At 38.9% G+C, this 19,422-nt stretch overlaps 1 long non-coding RNA gene across 1 annotated transcript in view; it reads left to right on the forward strand.

The window, feature by feature from the left end:
• Positions 1–19,422, forward strand: part of LOC136385871 (uncharacterized) — a 68,734-nt gene that overhangs the window by 11,855 nt on the left and 37,457 nt on the right. The window contains exon 4 of the long non-coding RNA XR_010747875.1: positions 7,193–7,372. This is a non-coding gene — a long non-coding RNA (uncharacterized lncRNA). The remainder of the gene's footprint in view (positions 1–7,192; positions 7,373–19,422) is intronic.

Raw genomic sequence — 19,422 nt, forward strand, 5'->3', positions numbered from 1 at the left:
ATAAAATTCACAACATTCAGAATTACTCCCTCAAAGCACAATCACTCAACACTATATACTCAGGACCCTTATGGCCCATAATTCATGGAGGCAACCCACAATGCACAGCTTTTTTTCACATCCCTTAGCTATGCCTCCCTTAATATAAAGAACAACTTCACAATGCACGCATGAGTCAAACTAGTCATAGTCTGACACCACAAGAAATTCATTTACAAAACCTACAATTTACTAACACATTATACAACCCATATACTTACCTCACAACATCTAGATCCCACTACCTTCAGATTCACCCAACAACATAAAACTCATCACCCCAAAACAAAGAATTATCCAACAATACAAAGATAATTTTTTTGTAACAAAAGATTTTCTCTACCATACTCAGACTCACCTTACATCATTACACAGAGACATGCTACCTAACTCAGAAACTAGTTCAGAAGACTGAAACAAATCCCCTTGGTTCTCACAGAATATTACTACTATATATCCATGGATAGATATAATCAACTATATACATATTAACCCCATACCAAGCAGATTTACCCCAAACTTCACTGACACTGTTAATAACACCAAGTCTTGCTACACAATACTCAGAAAGCCTATAACACCAAGCAAAGCAGCAATATATATCTGATCACTCTAGAACATTCAGCTTCACTTTGTGAGGCCTACACTCACTCTGTCACATTTAATCTTTAACAGTATGTTGCTCTATACAATATGAACCAAGGATATATATGCTCACACAGAGATTTGGCAAGTGACTTCAATGTTTGAGTCTGTATGCCCTTTTTTTTTTTTTAGTGCGAGTGACAGAGAGAAAAGGACAGACATACAGGAAGGGAGAGAGATGAGAAGCATCAATTTTTTGTTGTGACACCTTAGTTGTTCATTGATTGCTTTCTCATATGTGCCTTGACTGGGAGGCTACAGCAGAGCCCGTGACCCCTTGCTTAAACCAGTGACCTTTGGGCTCAAACCGCAACCATCGGGTCATGTTTATGATCCCATGCTCAAGCCAGCAACCCTGCGCTTAAGCTGGTGAGCTTGCGATCAAGGCAGATGAGCCCATGCTCAAGTCAGTGACCTTGAAGATTTGAACCTGGGTCCTCTGCATCCCAGGCTGATGCTCTACCCACTGCATCACCAACTGGTCAGGCACCTATTTATAAACATGGTAAAGTACTTTCTTTTAGGTCTTTCCAAAAATTAAATGAGACAATTTCTGAGAAGTATCAAAATTCAGAACACAGTCTTTGGTGGCAGACCTGCCTGCTCCCAGGCTTGGCTTTACCAATTACTGGTGCTGCGACTTCAGCGCATTTGATAGTATAATTGGTCAGTGGCAGAGTAGAAGGAATATGGATTTGTAGTCAGTCGGGTCTGGTTTTTAATTCTGCCACTGATTGGCCATGAGACCACACAATGCACTCTAATTCTCTGATCCTATTCCTCATTTATAAACTGGGGATAACACTGGTTCCAACCTCCTAGGACAGAAAGTAGAAGTAATTTTGGAGCCCTTTGCAATAGATAAGGCTGGTGAAGCAGATGATGGAATGAGGCAGCATGAGGGCCTGTGTAGGGCCAGAGATGTGAAGGAAGGTAGTTACATGCCAGAGTCTCCAACAGTGGCAGTAGGATTTGAAGATCTGAGCACTCACCTGCTTTTTCTTTTCAGATTATAAAAAGTTTATGCTATTAGACTATAGTTACCATCTTCAATAATCAACATTTTTAATGTATTCTTCTAATCCAGGAAGTCTATTTTATTTTTATTTATTTATTTTAGTGAGGGGAGAGTGAGAGAAAGAGAGAGAAGCAAGAAGGATCAACTCCCATATGTGCCTTAACCAGGCAAGATCAGAGTTTTGAACTGGCGACCTCAGCATTCCAGGTTGACACTTTATCCAATGCACCACCACAGATCAAGCCTATCAACACTTTTCAAACGAGGCTGCCTTTTAATATTTAATTTCTTGGTACTTCAAGAATAGAATGAAAGCCCTGGCCAGTTGGCTCAGCGGTAGAGCGTCGGCCTAGCGTGCGGAGGACCCGGGTTCGATTTCCGGCCAGGACACATAGGAGAAGCGCCCATTTGCTTCTCCACCCCTCTGCCACGCTTTCCTCTCTGTCTCTCTCTTCACCTCCCGCAGCCAAGGCTCCATTGGAGCAAAGATGGCCCGGGCGCTGGGGATGGCTCTGTGGCCTCTGCCCCAGGCGCTAGAGTGGCTCTGGTCGCAACATGGCGACACCCAGGATGGGCAGAGCCCCATGGTGGGCATGCCGGGTGGATCCCGGTCGGGCGCATACGGGAGTCTGTCTGACTGTCTCTCCCTGTTTCCAGCTTCAGAAAAACGCAAAAAAAAAAAAAATAGAATGAAAGTTTAAAGTCCAATCTGCTGACTGTATTTTAGAAAAGCAGGTGTAGAAATGACTAGAAAAGTCTTTCCAGAAGAAAGGGCTCACATCTACACATACATATATTAATCATAGATGAGTACATACACAACAGAATAGACACACTCACATGCAGTTTCATAGAGGTTCATACTGACATAGATCTACAAGTGTGCCATAACCCTATAGACCATACATTTTTAAGATTACACCAAACACATTTGTTTGCACAAATACAAACATAAAACCTTGAGTCCCAACAGGCTTCATCTCAGGTATACACAGATACACATAGACATACACAGATTCACACAAATACCCATAGTTCTGTGTGTAGATACAGAGAAACACATAATCAGAAATGTACACTATATACTTGTAGAGACCCAGAGAAGCATTCAGAGACATATATGTGTCACCCAGACAATGTGTTTACTGATTCATAACCTCAAAGATGCAAAAACAAAAATACACAGACATACAGAAATACACAGATGCTTCTGTAGGCTCATGGGGCACATTCTGAGACACCCCCAGACATTTATTGAGAAATGTATTCAAGTATACATGAACTGACACAGACACATGTGTATTTGTATGTGTACACACATACACATAAACATACATGTAATCATTCATATGCAAAAAGAGGTATACGTATTTTATTGATTTGCAGAAATACAGAAACATTTATACATTGAAACATTAATTCATAGGTAGATACAGTACATGTGTTTTTTTTCATATTTTTAAAATTTTTATTCATTTTTAGAGAGGAGAGAGAGAGACAGAGAGGGAGAGAGAGGAAAGAGAGACAGAGAGAGAGAGAGAAGGGGGGAGGAGCTGGAAGCATCAACTCCCATATATGCCTTGACCAGGCAAGCCCAGGGTTTCGAACCGGCGACCTCAGCATTTCCAGGTCAATGCTTTATCCACTGTGCCACCACAGGTCATGCCAGTACATGTGTTTTAAATATGTATTTAGTAGCATTTTCTTATTCACAAAGTCACATGTATACACTCCCAACATCATAGATATTACTAAAACACATATGCATGAACATTATCATGATTGCATATGCAACCTAAGTGTTCATGCTCACCATAAATACATGTAAATGTGCATGAAAATGTACATGAAGCACACATAATAATATTTATGCATGTGGGTGTATACAGGGCAATAAACAAGCATAAGGATGTGCACACATAAATGTATTTGTACATGGAGACATATCCATACACATAAAGACAAAAAAGAGACGGATCCATAAAAAAATCTCTACATGTACATACAATACAGACAGTGGTATTTCAGGATATGTCTCATAGTACCATATATATCATATACAGAGAAATATGCATCATGGATGACAGATAGAGAGATAGATGATATATAGATGATAAGTATATGATAGGTAGGTAGATAGATAGATAGATAGATAGATAGATAGATGATTGATAGATGATAGATAGATAGATAGATAGATAGATAGATAGATAGATAGATAGATGATAGATAGATGATAGATGACAAATAGATGAGGCACTTTCATATGAAAAATCACATATCTACACATATAGGCACAGGCTTAAGGACCTACAAAAATATTATACAAGCAAACACATCTGCATCCACATACAGACTCACTCAGAGACACAAGAGGAGCATACAAAGTTACATACATGTGAAGAAATACAGATAAATTTACAGAGACACAGACATGTGCACAGAGAGATGTACACAGACCCATACCCTTATAGACTCACAAAGGCATGATCACAGAAGTTTGTGCAGGTGACTGTAGAAACATATACACAATTATTCATATACAGTCATTCTACACGGATGCACAGATAGACATGGAGATGCACAAATATATATGTGAACACAGAGGCATACAAATACACACAGAAGCATGCATATCTATTGACCTGAATATTCAGACATAGAAGTATGTGTACCCCCACTAACAGAGCTCAACGCACCTTCACTGACACACTGGCACAGACACTTGTGTGTATAGTAATATGTATGCATGCAAACATAGTTGAGCATGCATACTATAGAGGCATGCACAAACAAATACAGGCAGAGAGAAGCACATACACATAGCCATACAAAATTCTCATGCATATGGAGTCTTTACATGCACCGATAACATAAATATCTGCATATAGACATACAGATCCATTCACCCAAAGAAAGTCATCCAAAGAAATTCATTCTCATAAAGACAGATTTATACACATATACACATATGCCCCCATAAACACTCATAAACAGACATACACATGCAAACAGAGGTAGGTGAACAAATGGATAGACATCAAGGCATGCATTGTGAATACAGAAGCACCTAGACACAAATAAAGGGACTTACAGACCAGAATGCATAGATACATGTAAACCCATAGACTCATACTCAGACACACACATACATGCATTATATATATATATGGTGTACACACACATACATAGACATACAAAGACCCATCTTACAGATGAAGATTTGCAATAAGTAAACTTAAGGACTAAATGTGCCCACACAAATATAAATGCTAACTTATACACATGGACTCATGCAGAGTTAAATACATGGAGATAAAGGTACAGTCCCACAGACTTAAATATGTGCACCAAGACCTGGATACTTCACCCCCAAGAGACAAGATTGCACTCATTCAGACATGACACACTCCAAAAACCCCTTAAAAGCACATGCACACGGAACTTTATAAGTGTACGTTCACATGCAGACACATACATGTGGAGGGCAAAAGTAGGTTTACAGTTTTTCATATAAAATATAACAAAAATTGATAAATAATAATACAAGAGCAAACTCTGTGTTTTGGGTACTCACACCTGTAAAACTACTTTTGCCCATCCCATAAATGTACATGTAGATATGCACTCAGAGGCCAGATATAACCTTCCAAATACACATCTTTAGTTTATAAATGTAAGAGATTGTCTGACCAATGGTAGAGCAATGGATAAAGTATCGACCTGGAATGCTAACGTCCCCAGTTCAAAACCCTGGGCTTCCCTGGTCAAGGCACATGTGAGTAACAACTATTATAAATTGATGCTTCTGTTCCTTCCTCCTTTTCTCTCTCTCTCCTTCTCTAAAATCAATAAATAAAATCTATAAATAAATTATGAAACACACACATATCTAAAGACAATGCAAACCTAAAACACTAAAAAACTATAAACATATTCAAAGGCAGTCAAATTGCATAGATGCACAGATAGACACCCTCACATGTTAACATATGCACAATTGGTATGTGTGTGCACACACATACACACACACAATGATCTACAAATATACTCCTATGCTTATTTGGCACTCAGTTCTAAACTTATGGTCAATTATGTGAATGTGCATACACTTATACATATGCCAACATAAGCATATAAATGCATACATGGACTTAATCATGTTCAAATAGAAACAGACATAGACACTCATGCCAATCTATACATATGAAAATACAAACATTCGATCACATGTAAAAGGACACAATAATAATACTTTTTCAAAGGTAGCTGTGACTTTTTCTTTTTTTTGTATTTTTCTGAAGCTGGAAACGGGGAGAGACAGTCAGACAGACTCCCGCATGTGCCCGACGGGGAGCCACCTGGCACGCCCACCAGGGGCAACGCTCTGCCCACCAGGGGGCGATGCTCTGCCTCTCCGGGGCGTTGCTCTGCCACGACCAGAGCCACTCTAGCGCCTGGGGTAGAGGCCAAAGAGCCATCCCCAGCGCCCGGGGCCATCTTTGCTCCAATGGAGCCTCAGCTGCGGGAGGGGGAGAGAGAAACAGAGAGCAAGGATGGAAGGATGGAGAAGCAAATGGGCGCTTCTCCTATGTGCCCTGGCCGGAATCGAACCCGGGTCCCCCGCACGCCAGGCCGACACTCTACCACTGAACCAACCGGCCAGGGCTTCCTCACCTCTTTAAGAGAAAATGAAAATTACTATGCTCCCTCTGATTATTGTATTGAATCAGATGTGGAAATTACCAGAAACATCTTTAAAAGACCTGGAGTGCACATGTGTGACCACACACAAACACACACACACACACACACACACACATGCACAGAATCACAAGCATAGAATCATAGGAAGGCAAAGAAATATCAACATGAATAGCCAAATATGGAAATATACATGGATAGAAACACACACACACACACACACACACACACACACACCACTGAAATATCAAGCAGATTAATATTAAAATACATAGGTATTGAATTAAAAAACAAACAAAACAAAACCTGTATATACATCCGAGAAATGACACTAACTCAGTGACTTGGCACCATTTTTCTGCTTTCTTACTGTAAAATTGGGTTAATATTAACGCATACTTCTTAGATGTGTTTGAAGTGAAATGAAAGTGTGTGAAGTGAATCCTCATGTTTGGAATGTCATAGATACTGCTGCTACTACCTCTGCTGCTGTACCTGCTGCTTTTTGGTTTTGTTAGAGCTGAAGATCTTAGCTAGATAGGGTTTGGGTTTTGGGGTCAATGTGCATGTTTATATCGTAAAGATGTATTCATTAACATTATTTGTAAATAGTATTAATGAAGAATACATTAACATCATAGATAAATCCATTTCTGAATTTTTTAGAAATTGTAAGGGCTTATTACTGTCCCTGGCATATGGAAAGAACTAAAACAAATACTTTGTAATATTATTGTTTCTTTGTTGTGATTGTTACTGTTGTTCATATCATTTTCCTTTTTGCAGGAATACATAGAAGATTCAGTGAGTCAGTGGAAGAAGGGGAAAGAGTGCTTCCCGCCTAGACACAGGAACCCTAACCCTAATCCTAATCCTAACCCTAACCCTAACCCTAACCTTAACCCTAACCCTAACCCTAACCCTAATCCTAACCCTTGGACATTTGCCATCTAGTGATCATATTGAGTAAGTACAGTATTTGTGGATTGCTTAGAAATATTCCTAAATTTTTACCTGTTACAAAGTTGCATTACCTCCCTGCCCTATAAGCTAGTGTACATCATGTTACAGTAGTTTCTGCTATATTCAGAAAGTAAAAATTGTTATAACATAAAAAGAAACTTAGCTTTCTAAATTTTATGCCCCTCACTCAGTTTTGTTTTTATATAATTTTATTTTTTTAATGGGGCGACATCAATAAATCAGGATACATATATTCAAAGATAACATGTCCAGGTTATCTTGTCATTCAATTATGTTGCATACCCATCACCAAAGTCGGATTGTCCTCTGTCACCTTCTATCTAGTTCTCTTTGTGCCCTTCCCCCTCCCCTTTCCCTCTCTCTTTCCCCCTTCCCCCCGTAACCACCACACTCTTATCAAAGTCTCTTAGTTTCACTTTTATGTCCCACCTACGTATGGAATAATGCAGTTCCTGGTTTTTTCTGATTTACTTATTTCACTTTGTATCATGTTATCAAGATCCCACGATTTTGCTGTAAATGATCCAATGTCATCATTTCTTATGGCTGAGTAGTATTCCATAGTGTATATGTGCCACATCTTCTTTATTCAGTCATCTATTGACGGGCTTTTTGGTTGTTTCCATGTCCTGGCCACTGTGAACAATGCTGCAATGAACATGGGGCTGCATGTGACTTTACGTATCAATGTTTCTGAGTTTTTGGGGTATATACCCAGTAGAGGGATTGCTGCATCATAAAGTAGTTCTATTTTCAGTTTTTTGAGGAACCAGGCAAGGATGGCACAAAAAAAGAGAACTAAAGACCAATATCTCTAATGAATACAGATGTTAAAATACTAAACAAAATACTAGCAAATCGAATACAACAACATATTAAAAAAATAATACATCGGCCCTGGCCTGTTGGCTCAGCGGTAAAGCGTCGGCCTGGTGTGCAGGGGAACCGGGGTCGATTCCCAGCCAGGGCACATAGGAGAAGCGCCCATTTGCTTCTCCACCCCCCTCCTTCCTCTCTGTCACTCTCTTCCCCTCCCGCAGCCGAGGCTCCATTGGAGCCAAGATGGCCCCAGGCGCTGGGGATGGCTCCTCGGCCTCTGCCCCAGGTGCTAGAGTGGCTCTGGTCGAGGCAGAGTGAAGCCCCGGAGGGGCAGAGCATCGCACCCTGGTGGGCAGAGTGTCGCCCCTGTTGGGCGTGCCGGTGGATCCTGGTCGGGGGCATGCGAGAATCTGTCTGACTGTCTCTCCCCGTTTCCAGCTTCAGAAAAATACAAATAATAATAATAATAATAATAATAATAATAATAATACATCATGATCAAGTGGGATTCATCCCAGAATCTCAAGGATGGTTCAACATGTAAAACGGTTAACGTAATACACTATATCAACAAAACAAAGAACAAAAACCCCATGATCTTATCAATAGACGCAGAAAAGGCTTTTGATAAAATACAACACAATTTTATGTTTAAGACTCTCAACAAAATGGGTATAGAAGGAAAATATCTCAACATGATAAAGGCCATATATGATAAACCATCAGCTAACATCATATTAAATGGCACAAAACTGAAGGCTTTCCCCCTTAAATCAGGAACAAGACAGGGTTGTCCACTCTCTCCACTCTTATTTAATGTGGTACTAGGGGTTCTAGTCAGAGCAATCAGACAAGACAAAGAAATAAAAGGCATCCATATCAGAAAAGAAGAAGTAAAGTTATCACTTTTTGCAGATGATATGATCCTATACATCAAAAACCCCAAAGACTCCACAAAAAGACTACTAGAAACAATAAGCCAATACAGTAAGGTCGCAGGATACAAAATTAACATACAGAAGTCAATAGCCTTTCTATATGCCAACAATGAAACAATTGAGAATGAACTCAAAAGAATAATCCCCTTCATGATTGCAACAAAAAAGTAAAATACTTAGGAATAAACATAACAAAGAATGTAGAGGGCTTATACAATAAAAACTATAAACCATTATTAAGGGAAATCGAAAAAGATATAATGAGATGGAAGAATATACCTTGTTCTTGGTTAGGAAGAATATAATCAAGATGGCCATATTACCCAAAGCAATATACAAATTTAATGCAATTCCCATCAAAATTCCAATGACATTTTTTAAAGAAATGGAGCAAAAAATCATCAGATTTATATGGAACTATAAAAAAACCCCGAATAGACAAAGCAATCCTAAAGAAAAAGAATGAAGCTGGGGGCATTACAATACCTGACTTCAAACTATATTATAGGGCCATGACAATCAAAACAGCATGGTATTGGCCTCACTCAGGTTTTTCTGGACTTTATTTACATAGTGTTCTATGACAGTGATCTTAATATTTTCTAATTACATGCCACCTAAAATAATTTTGAGAAACTATTTATTATATCACACATATTTAAGTTAGCATCTGAAATTTGTCATACATTTAATTATTTGTACAGTTGTTATTTCCAGCATATTATAAATACTTGTGCTTTTAAATAGTATAATTTAATCACAATTTTGCATGGTCCAATGAACTAAAAAACCCTAGTATAGGGATTCTCAAACTTTTTGAAGTGGGAGGTGCATTCAAAATTTTACAAATAATTGTAGGCGCACTATATACAAATTTCTGAGAAATATGTTATAATAATTAAGTCAAATATTAAAGAAAAAAATATAAAGTCCAAGCATGCTTTTATGGTAATTAAAGGAAATAAATACAACAAAATTAAATTTATTCTGACATTAAAAAACATTTTTATGTTACATTATCTGAGTTATGCTTTTTAGAATTTGTAAAAAAGCGGGGTTACAAAATAAAAAACAAAAACAAAAAAGTTATCTTTATATATAGATAGATACATTCTTAGTAAGATTTAGTAAATTTGGCAGTTCCCAGCGCAAATGTGTTAAATTTTTCATTCTTGTATTTATGAGAAACATGAGCCTGATGTGTCCTAGTGATTTCTTCAATGTTTTGGCATCTACTTGAAAAGCAAACTCTCATTTCCTCATCAATGCACTGAAGAATTCCTCTCTTTTTACTCCTAATTGTGTTAAGTGCAGAAAACCCCCACCATACATATCATCTTAACTTTACACCAAACAAAAGATAGAAAAAAACTTGCCTCCAGTCTTTTCTGGAAATATGGGAGGTAGTGTAAACAATCCAGCACCACAGCTGAACAGCCTTTTGCAACCTAATCAGGCAAGTGAGGTGGGGGTTGGGTGGACTGTCAGTTTATAGCCAAATCCCCACACCTCTGTCCCCCTAAAAATCTAAATTTCAAAAACCCTGTTTTTTTTTTTTTGGTTCCTAACAGGCACATATTTCTCTGGAATACCATAGGGTACACCTGGAAATCTTCTAGGGCAGTGGTCCCCAACCTTTTTTGGGCCACGGAGCGGTTTAATGTCAGAAAATATTTTCACAGACCGGCCTTTAGGGTGGGATACATAAATGTATCATGTGACCAAGACAAGTGTCAAGAGTGAGTCTTAGACCGATGTAACAGAGGGAATCTGGTCATTTTTAAAAAATAAAACATCATTCAGACTTAAATATAAATAAAACAAAAATAATGTAAGGTATTTATTCTTTCTCTGTGGACTGGTGCTAAATGGGCCACTGACCACTACCGGTCTGCAGCCCAGGGGTTGGCGACCACTGTTCTAGGGCACACCAGTTCACTTTGAGAACCACTGTCCTAGTAACTTGATACTCATCATTGCTGATTAAAAATAAAAAAAATAAAAAAAAACTATTAACAGTAAGAAATTTTTCATGATTTCAAATACAGGGCAAACAGAAATAAAATGTTTCATTAATATTTTTATATTTATTACATGTTGAAATGATAGTATTTTAAATAGGTTGAGTGGAATTATGTTATTAAAGTTGATTTCACCTGCTTTTTAAAAAGTTTTACCTATTATAACATAAAAATTAAAATTACATATGTGACTTGCATTATATGTATTATATGTGTTGTGTTAAAGCTGCAGCTGCTAGGAGGTAGGGGAGAGTGGCAGCACTAAATAGGGAGAGGGCTCTGGCTGCAATAGGGGTGCGCTCTGGGAATCAGGAGGTTGAGGAGCAGAGGGATCAGAAGGAGAAGGCTGGGGGGGTTCTGTGGTGGGCCAGATCAAAGGAGGAAGGAATATTTGAGAGGGAGACCAAGAATTACAGAGCACGGGTTGTGACCTGAGTGCAAGAAAGGCCTGCCAAAAAAAAAAAAAAGAAAAAGAAAAAAAGAAAAAAGAAAGAAAGGCCTGGACATAGGGTATCTCAGATCACTTTTTGTTTCGTCAGCAGAAATTATATTAAGGTCAGTCACGATGTTAACATCAGAAGTGCCATTTTCAGGTCATTTTATAACAAGGCCAAGCGGTGTTGCAAAAAAATAATAATAATAATAAGGTGCTTTGGCCTGAGATCCTGGGCTAAACTCAGGGTCTGGAGGTCTTTTAGGAGGCATCCTAGAGGTATTATCTTGGGATGGCTGACAGGGAGCTCCCCATGCTGTGGGGGGTGAGCATCTAGCAGTCTCAAGGAGGGAACGGATTGTCATGGAAGGTGGAATGAGCTTTTGGACAAGGCAGGCATCCCCGTTCTATCAGGCCCACTGGAAATGGAGGCTGGCTGCTTTCCAGGCATTCCTATGTGGCCATCCAGCTCAGGCAAATGCCTGGAACACCTTCTGACCAACGTTGGATTTTTGAAATTAACTTTCCTGGACAGTAGAATGAGAGATGCGGGAGGGTTTGGAAAGTTCCCACTTATAGAGCTGCTGGATTTACTCACCCAAATGTTATTGTTGCCAGGTGTTCATGTGGTGAGGCGAAACGAGAGGGTAGTATCCTTATGTTTGGTTTTTAGTTTTCTTCATGCAGGGGAAGGGAGTTTCCCTTCTTGGTAGGTTCAGGAGGTGCGGCCGGAGGGTTGAAGAAAACTAGTCCTTCAACTCCACAGAGAAGGGGAGGCAGGATCTTGGGGTAAGCCTGAGAAGGGCTACCGCTATTCACTACTCCCTGGGTGGCAAAACTTCACCCCTCCCAGGGTCAGGGTTTGACCCTCGATTTGTCTCTGGCACAAACTCCTCCGGATTTTGGCACCAAAATGTCAGGTTAAAGCTGTGGGTGGCCGGTCACTGGGGAAGGGGAAAGCCTCCTTTCAGCTTCTCTTGGCAACTGGCACGTAGGTATAAACCCCCAACTAAGTCTGACCTGGAAAGAACTCCAGGTCTGGCCTGCCATATCCCATGTGAGGTAGCTGACAGGCTAACCACTTTCCCAGGTCTATGGGTGGACAACCTGGAGAGCCGAGCTGAAAACACAAGGCTGCTGTGTTCTAAAAGGATTGTTTATTTATAATACTTGGGTGAAAGCGTGCTGAGATGGACCCAAATGTCATCTAAATTATTTGATAGTTTTCTTAGCATTCTTTTATTTGTTTACTGACTTGGAAGTAGGAGTGCTAGGAAAGAATCATGATAGATGAGGTTTTGGTTAAGGACTGGTTGGATCCCTCCAAACCAAAAATGTCAGGCACATCTGTTGTGAAAACACTAACACAGCCTTGTGTGAGGGTGTGCCTTCAATGGCACTATTTGTTCTCCAAAAGTGGGTTAACAGATGGAGACTCTTCTTGTCATTAAATTAAAGAGGTGATCAATGAAAGTACAATAGGGCCTGACCAGGCCGTAGTGCAGTGGATAGAGCATTGGACAAGGATGCAGAGGACATAGGTTCGAAATCCTGAGGTTGCCAGCTTGAGCAAGGGCTCATCTGTTTTAAGCAAGGCTCACCAGTTTGAGCCCAAGGTTGCTGGCTTGAGTAAGGGGTCACTTGCTCTTCTATAGCCCCCTGGTCAAGGCACACAATCAATGAATAACTAAGATGATGCAACAAAGAATTGATGGTTCTCATCTCTCTCTCTTCCTGTCTATCTGTCCCTATCTGTCCCTCTCTCTGTCTGTCACAAAAAAAAGACTACATAGGTTTCAGTTAAAAAGCTCTACAGCATTTAAACTATTGATTGTGTTGTGTGCCCATCATCCAAAGTCAAATCATTTTCCATCACCATATATTTGTCCCTCTTTACTTCCTTCTCCATATCTCTCCCTCACTGTCTCCCCAGTAACCAATTCACTTTTATGTCCATGAATCTCATTTTTATACCCCACCTATGTGTGAAATTATATAGTTTTTACCTTTTTCTAATTTACTTATTTCACTCAGTATAATGTTCTCAGTGTCCACCCATGTTGTCATAAACGGCAATATATCACCATCTCTTATGGATTAATAGTATTCCATTGTATATATGTACCACATCTTAGTTTAGTTTTAATATATTCAATGTATCCTTTCTTAACTGAAGGGCTAAGAAAGGTAGGAATGGTGATTATGCTGCTTTCTAAGATTTTGTTTTATATAGTATATAAGAGGGACAACAAAATTAATCAAAACTCCACAAGAAGTACATTATCTAAAGAATCAATGAAAAAAATAGATTGTCATCCAGCAATTGTAACACATCTCAGATCCTAATGACACTCTTGATGATATCTGAATTCAGTAGAGGTAATAAAATCAAGTCTTCATGAAATGAGAAGAATCAGAGAACCAATAACATGTTTCCTCATTTGTCTCTACAGTTAATCATTATACTAAAACTTAAGTGTCTCCTGAGGGCTCAAAGGAGGGTTAGCTTCATGGGGTTGTGATTTGTGTTGTCTCATAGGGCCCTATACTTAGAAGGATTCTATGATTGGTGTGATGCTGTGCTGTCATGGTGCCAAAATTCTTAATTTTTGAAAAAGGGGCCCACGTTTTCATTCACCACTGGGCCCCACAAATTATGTAGTTGATCTTGTTCAAAAGGAGATACTTACTAGAGAATTATTAACTTAATTGCAAAATCAAATTAAAAGCATTGATTTCCTAATATTATGCACTGAATTCTTTCTGTCAGTACTCATAAACATAGTATTCATAAGTTTCTATTGTTGTTGGTGTTGTTAGGAATAACAGTTGTAGAAGTAGTAATCAGAGAAGAAGTATTACTCAACAACACTTTATACTGACTCTCCCATTTATTCATATGACTTGGGGCATCTTCTGTGTCACTTTTTACAGTGACAGTATACCCAAACTCCTGAATCCCACATATGATTAATTGCTAAAATCTTGTTGAAGTGTTCATGGAAGTGTTTGTCATCTATAGAGGACAAAACAATTTTCAAAAAAGATTATTTCCTTACCCAGCATGGAAGATGGGTGGAAACCACCAGCTTGGAGTCCTGTAGGGTAAAGTTGGGCTCAACATGCTGCTCTGTTTTGTGACAGTGGATTCAGGAGCCAGAAAAATTAGTGCTCCTGAAATCTCAAGAGCTTGATCAACACCTCTCACTTCTGCCAAAAGAGCTGGGTCAAGGCATTTGGAAACCACAGAAATGTGTACAGTGTTAGAGGACTGAGGAGAGGAAGTACAGCTGGAAAATAGCCTCTGAAATGCAAATCAAAACTGCAATGAGATACCACCTCACACCTGTTAGATTAGCTAATATTAACAAGACAGGTAATAGCAAATGTTGGAGAGGCTGTGGAGAAAAAAGAACCCTCATACACTGTTGGTGGGAATGTAAAGTAGTACAACCATTATGGAAGAAAGTATGATAGTTCCTCAAAAAACTGAAAATAGAACTACCTTATGACCCAGCAATCCCTCTACTGGGTATATACCCCCAAATCTCAGAAATATTAATACGTAAAGACACATGCAGCCCCATGTTCATTGCAGCATTGTTCACAGTGGCCAGGACATGGAAACAACCAAAAAGCCCGTCAATAGATGACTGGATAAAGAAGATGTGGCACATATACACTATGGAATACTACTCAGCCATAAGAAATGGCCCTGGCCGGTTGGCTCAGCAGTAGAGCGTCGGCCTGGCATGCGGGGGACCCGGGTTTGATTCCCGGCCAGGGCACATAGGAGAAGTGCCCATTTGCTTCTCCACCCCCCCTCCTTCCTCTCTGTCTCTCTCTTCCCCTCCCACAGCCAAGGCTCCATCAGAGCAAAGATGGCCCGGGTGCTGGGGATGGCTCCTTGGCCTCTGCCCCAGGCGCTAGAGTGGCTCTGGTCATGGCAGAGAGATGCCCCGGAGGGGCAGAGTATTGCCCCCTGGTGGGCAGAGTGTCGCCCCTGGTGGGCGTGCTGGGTGGATCCCGGTCGGGTGCATGCAGAAGTCTGTCTGACTGTCTCTCCCTGTTTCCAGCTTCAGAAAAATACAAAACAAAACAAAAAAAAGAAATGATGACATCGGATCATTTACAGCAAAATGGTGGGATCTTGATAACATTATACAAAGTGAAATAAGTAAATTAGAAAAAAACAGGAACTGTATTATTTCATACTTAGGTGGGACATAAAAGTGAGACTAAGAGACATTGATAAGAGTGGTGGTTATGGGGGGAGGGGGAAGATGGAGAGGGAAAGGGGGAGGGGGAGGGGCACAAAGAAAACTAGATAGAAGGTGACAGAGGCCAATCTGACATTGGGTGATGGGTATGCAACATAATTGAACGACAAGATAACCTGGATATGTTATCTTTGAATATATGTATCCTGATTTATTGATGTTGCCCCATTAAAAAAATAAAATTATTAAAAAAAAAAAAAGAAAATAGCCTCTGAGCCTCTGAGTCAGAGTCACATGGACTTTTTTAGGACACATGCAGCTACATCCAGTGTTTTGGAGGGAATAAACAAGTGTGCCAGGGACCTCAGATTGCCACAAAAGTTTTATTACTTTCCAGAATGGAATTGTATTTATAGTTGCAATTATTTGAGTAAGAAAGGAAACTTGTCTTCATTGTGTGGAGAAACTCATTTTATTGGATATAAAAGACAAAAGAAGCACAATGGAGACTTTAAGACAATCAGCAAACACTACATGATTTTTAAGCATGCAAGAATGTCTGTCATTGACTTCCTGAGAGTATTATTAAAACAACTGCAGGTTTTGCTGTAAGGTAATAGAGAAAGGTGAAAGTAGCCTTCATGAAGGCCACAAAAAAATGCCATTAGAAATATCTTGGCAATATCCTCTGTCACAAATAGGACATGGTGATCAACAATTTGACTTAATTCACACATGAGAGATCCCTGAAGACTTTATTTCTTGTATGTGACAGAAGTGAAGATAAGGATGTAGCCTTTTAGAAAGTTGCATATCTCTATGAGGGTTACTGTGTTGTCAGAATGCAGGGACGATGGCTGGAATACAGTTGCATTATTTTATTTATTTATTTATTTATTTATTTATTTATTTTGTATCTGAGTTTGCACACTAGGTTTATTCTACAGTGAGGGTTGCTGAATTGGTAACCAATAACAGACAACCAACATCTGGTTTGTGATTGGTTATGATCTGTGTCTTCCATATGCTTAGCAATTTAGCTCAGGTTAAGACACATGACAACCTATATCCGGACTGGAAACAAGGCTAAAGATGCTGACTGAAGAATGACATTTGTGCTAACAAGTATTTGAGCATGCCACTGAAGATGTTTATTTTGAGAGGCTTTCATCACCAGGGAGCCTGTAAAGGAGAGTTCACTATTGCCTAGTGGTCTGAGTGCAGGAGCAATGATGCCTATGTGTGAGAGGTTGAAGAGTGAGGAGGGTCTGTTTGGGGGGTGTTCTTCATGAACTACTTGAATAAGGCCTGTATGTGCAGGTGCCTGTAACTACCTTAAGTGAAACTTTGCTCAGGTTGGAATCAGAGCTTTTTTGAGCTTCCTGTCTGAAGTCATTACTGTGTGCACAGACCAGTGAATAGAGGTCACACATATTGGTGAATGTAGGTTAATAGCTAAGCTATGACCTCATTTATAATATAGGAAGATTTCTAGTACTTATTTTAAGATCCGTGTGAGACTGAGAACCAGAAAATGGAAGATGATAATATAGTCTTAGAATTGGAAGAACCCTTAAAGGCCATTTAGTGCAATACCTGTATTTCAAATGAAGTCTTCAATAAATAGTTTTTCTTTCCCTTTGCTTGAAAACCTCCAAGAATGGGAAACTCAGTGTTCCTTGAGGTAGCTCTTAGTCTCTGACCATCTTTACTAGTTCTTCCTCATATTGGACTAAAAACTGCCTCCCTAGAATGCACATTCTGATCTCTGTGGCAGCTCACCTCCTAGTGGCACATGGCACTTTTGCTAACTGAAGACAGCTCTTACATTGAACTTTTCTTTTTATTCAGCTTTGGCTGTCTTTACCATTCTCCATTTAATGATTTGTCTCCTGTTACTCTTGTTTCCCTCCTCCTGACAGTCCAGGTTATCAAGGTACCAAAGGTTTGTACAGTATTACTGGTGCAGTATGATCACTTGTTCCTTAAGCTGAATAACATTCCCCTATTGACCATATGCTATTTGTAGTCAGATTGCATTGTTGACCCACTCAGTTTCTGGACAGTCTAGACTCAGCTAGAAGATTCCCCTAACCTGTTTCACTTTCAGAACCAGAGAGATAGTCAATGTTTCTTACCAAAAGTATTTCACTCACTGAAAATTAGGTCATGATGGCACAGGGGGGAACAAATTGGAGTGTAGATAGTTATTTGGTATATTGTCTTTGGTTGAGAGCTTTAGAATCTATTTTTCTTTTATATAACCTTAGTTTATTCCATATCATTTCATATGGAGTTGGGAGTTCAAAAAATATGGAAATGAGAGTCTTGAATGAGGTTGTGGAGTTTTATTAGTCACATACATTGCTCACAATGAAACAGGAGTAAGCTTGATATTTCCAAACTCTCTTCATGTCTCCCTTACTCCAGTTCTAGGAATTAACAACACTACCTGCAAAGAAGAGGTTAAGAGGACTTTATCACTTAAAAATATAGTAATTTGATTTTTTTTCTTCTTCTACATTTAATGAGAACAGTGTCCAGTATGATTACTTTTTGAGAATGTTCACATACCTGATGATTTATATAATCAGTACATGTCACAGTGATCATTCACTTAAAATGATATAATTAATACTCCATTCAAAGATTAAACTGAAAATTATGATGAGAAGTGAAAGCTATAAGTGTATTTATAGAGAGAGTAGAACAGATTATTTGATATTGGGAATGTTCTGGAAAGAAGAGCCACAGGGATGAAGAATTTGCTTGCTTTGTACCTGTACCACATTCAAGATTAAGTATTCTGTCCTTCACTCCTGACATTTACTTCATTTACTATTCTTTCTATGTCTTTTCTTGGGAGGAACTTGTACACTTTCAAATCTGCCTTCTCCCCTTGGCCTTACCTTTAGTGTTCTGAAGAAAACAACGTGTAAGCTTTAAATGCCTGAATTCATTTTAAAAAGAAAATATAAATACATTTTCTCTGCAGTTAAAATTTTCCACCATAAATACAGAGGAGTTATAGTTGTAGGAAAAATAATAAATGCAATACAGAAACCTTTATTTAAGTAAAGGGTGGGATGAGCTATAATTTGAACTTTTTAAAAAAGTTTGGAAATCTCTGAACCAATGAATGAATTATTGTGTTTGGGTAGTGAATACAAAACTATAATATACAGATAATGTATACTATTCACAAATATTAAGGGGATATTTTTCACTTCATATTCATTTTTTAAATATTTCCTAATTTTTGTGAAAAGTATGTTATAAAATTGTACACTTGGAAACTACATAATTTTATTCACCAATAACACTGTAATAAATTAAATAAAAATAGTAAAAAAAACCTTGATATAAATTGTAAAAAACAAAGAATTATGTTGGCATTCATTGAATTTTGGCCTGCCTTTTCATGCAGAGCAACACAATAATTGTGATCCTATGAATCCAAGTATACTGGCTTTGATCTTTGTTCTCTCTCATTTGGCAGTGAGAAGAAACAACTTTGCCCAGCTGCCTTCAAAAATAGCAGTACTTTTTGAAGACGCAGAATTGCCCACGGGCATAAAAATCCCTCTGGTGCCCTGGCCTG

The sequence above is a fragment of the Saccopteryx leptura genome, chromosome X, assembly GCF_036850995.1.
Source record: "Saccopteryx leptura isolate mSacLep1 chromosome X, mSacLep1_pri_phased_curated, whole genome shotgun sequence".
NCBI lineage: Eukaryota > Metazoa > Chordata > Mammalia > Chiroptera > Emballonuridae > Saccopteryx > Saccopteryx leptura.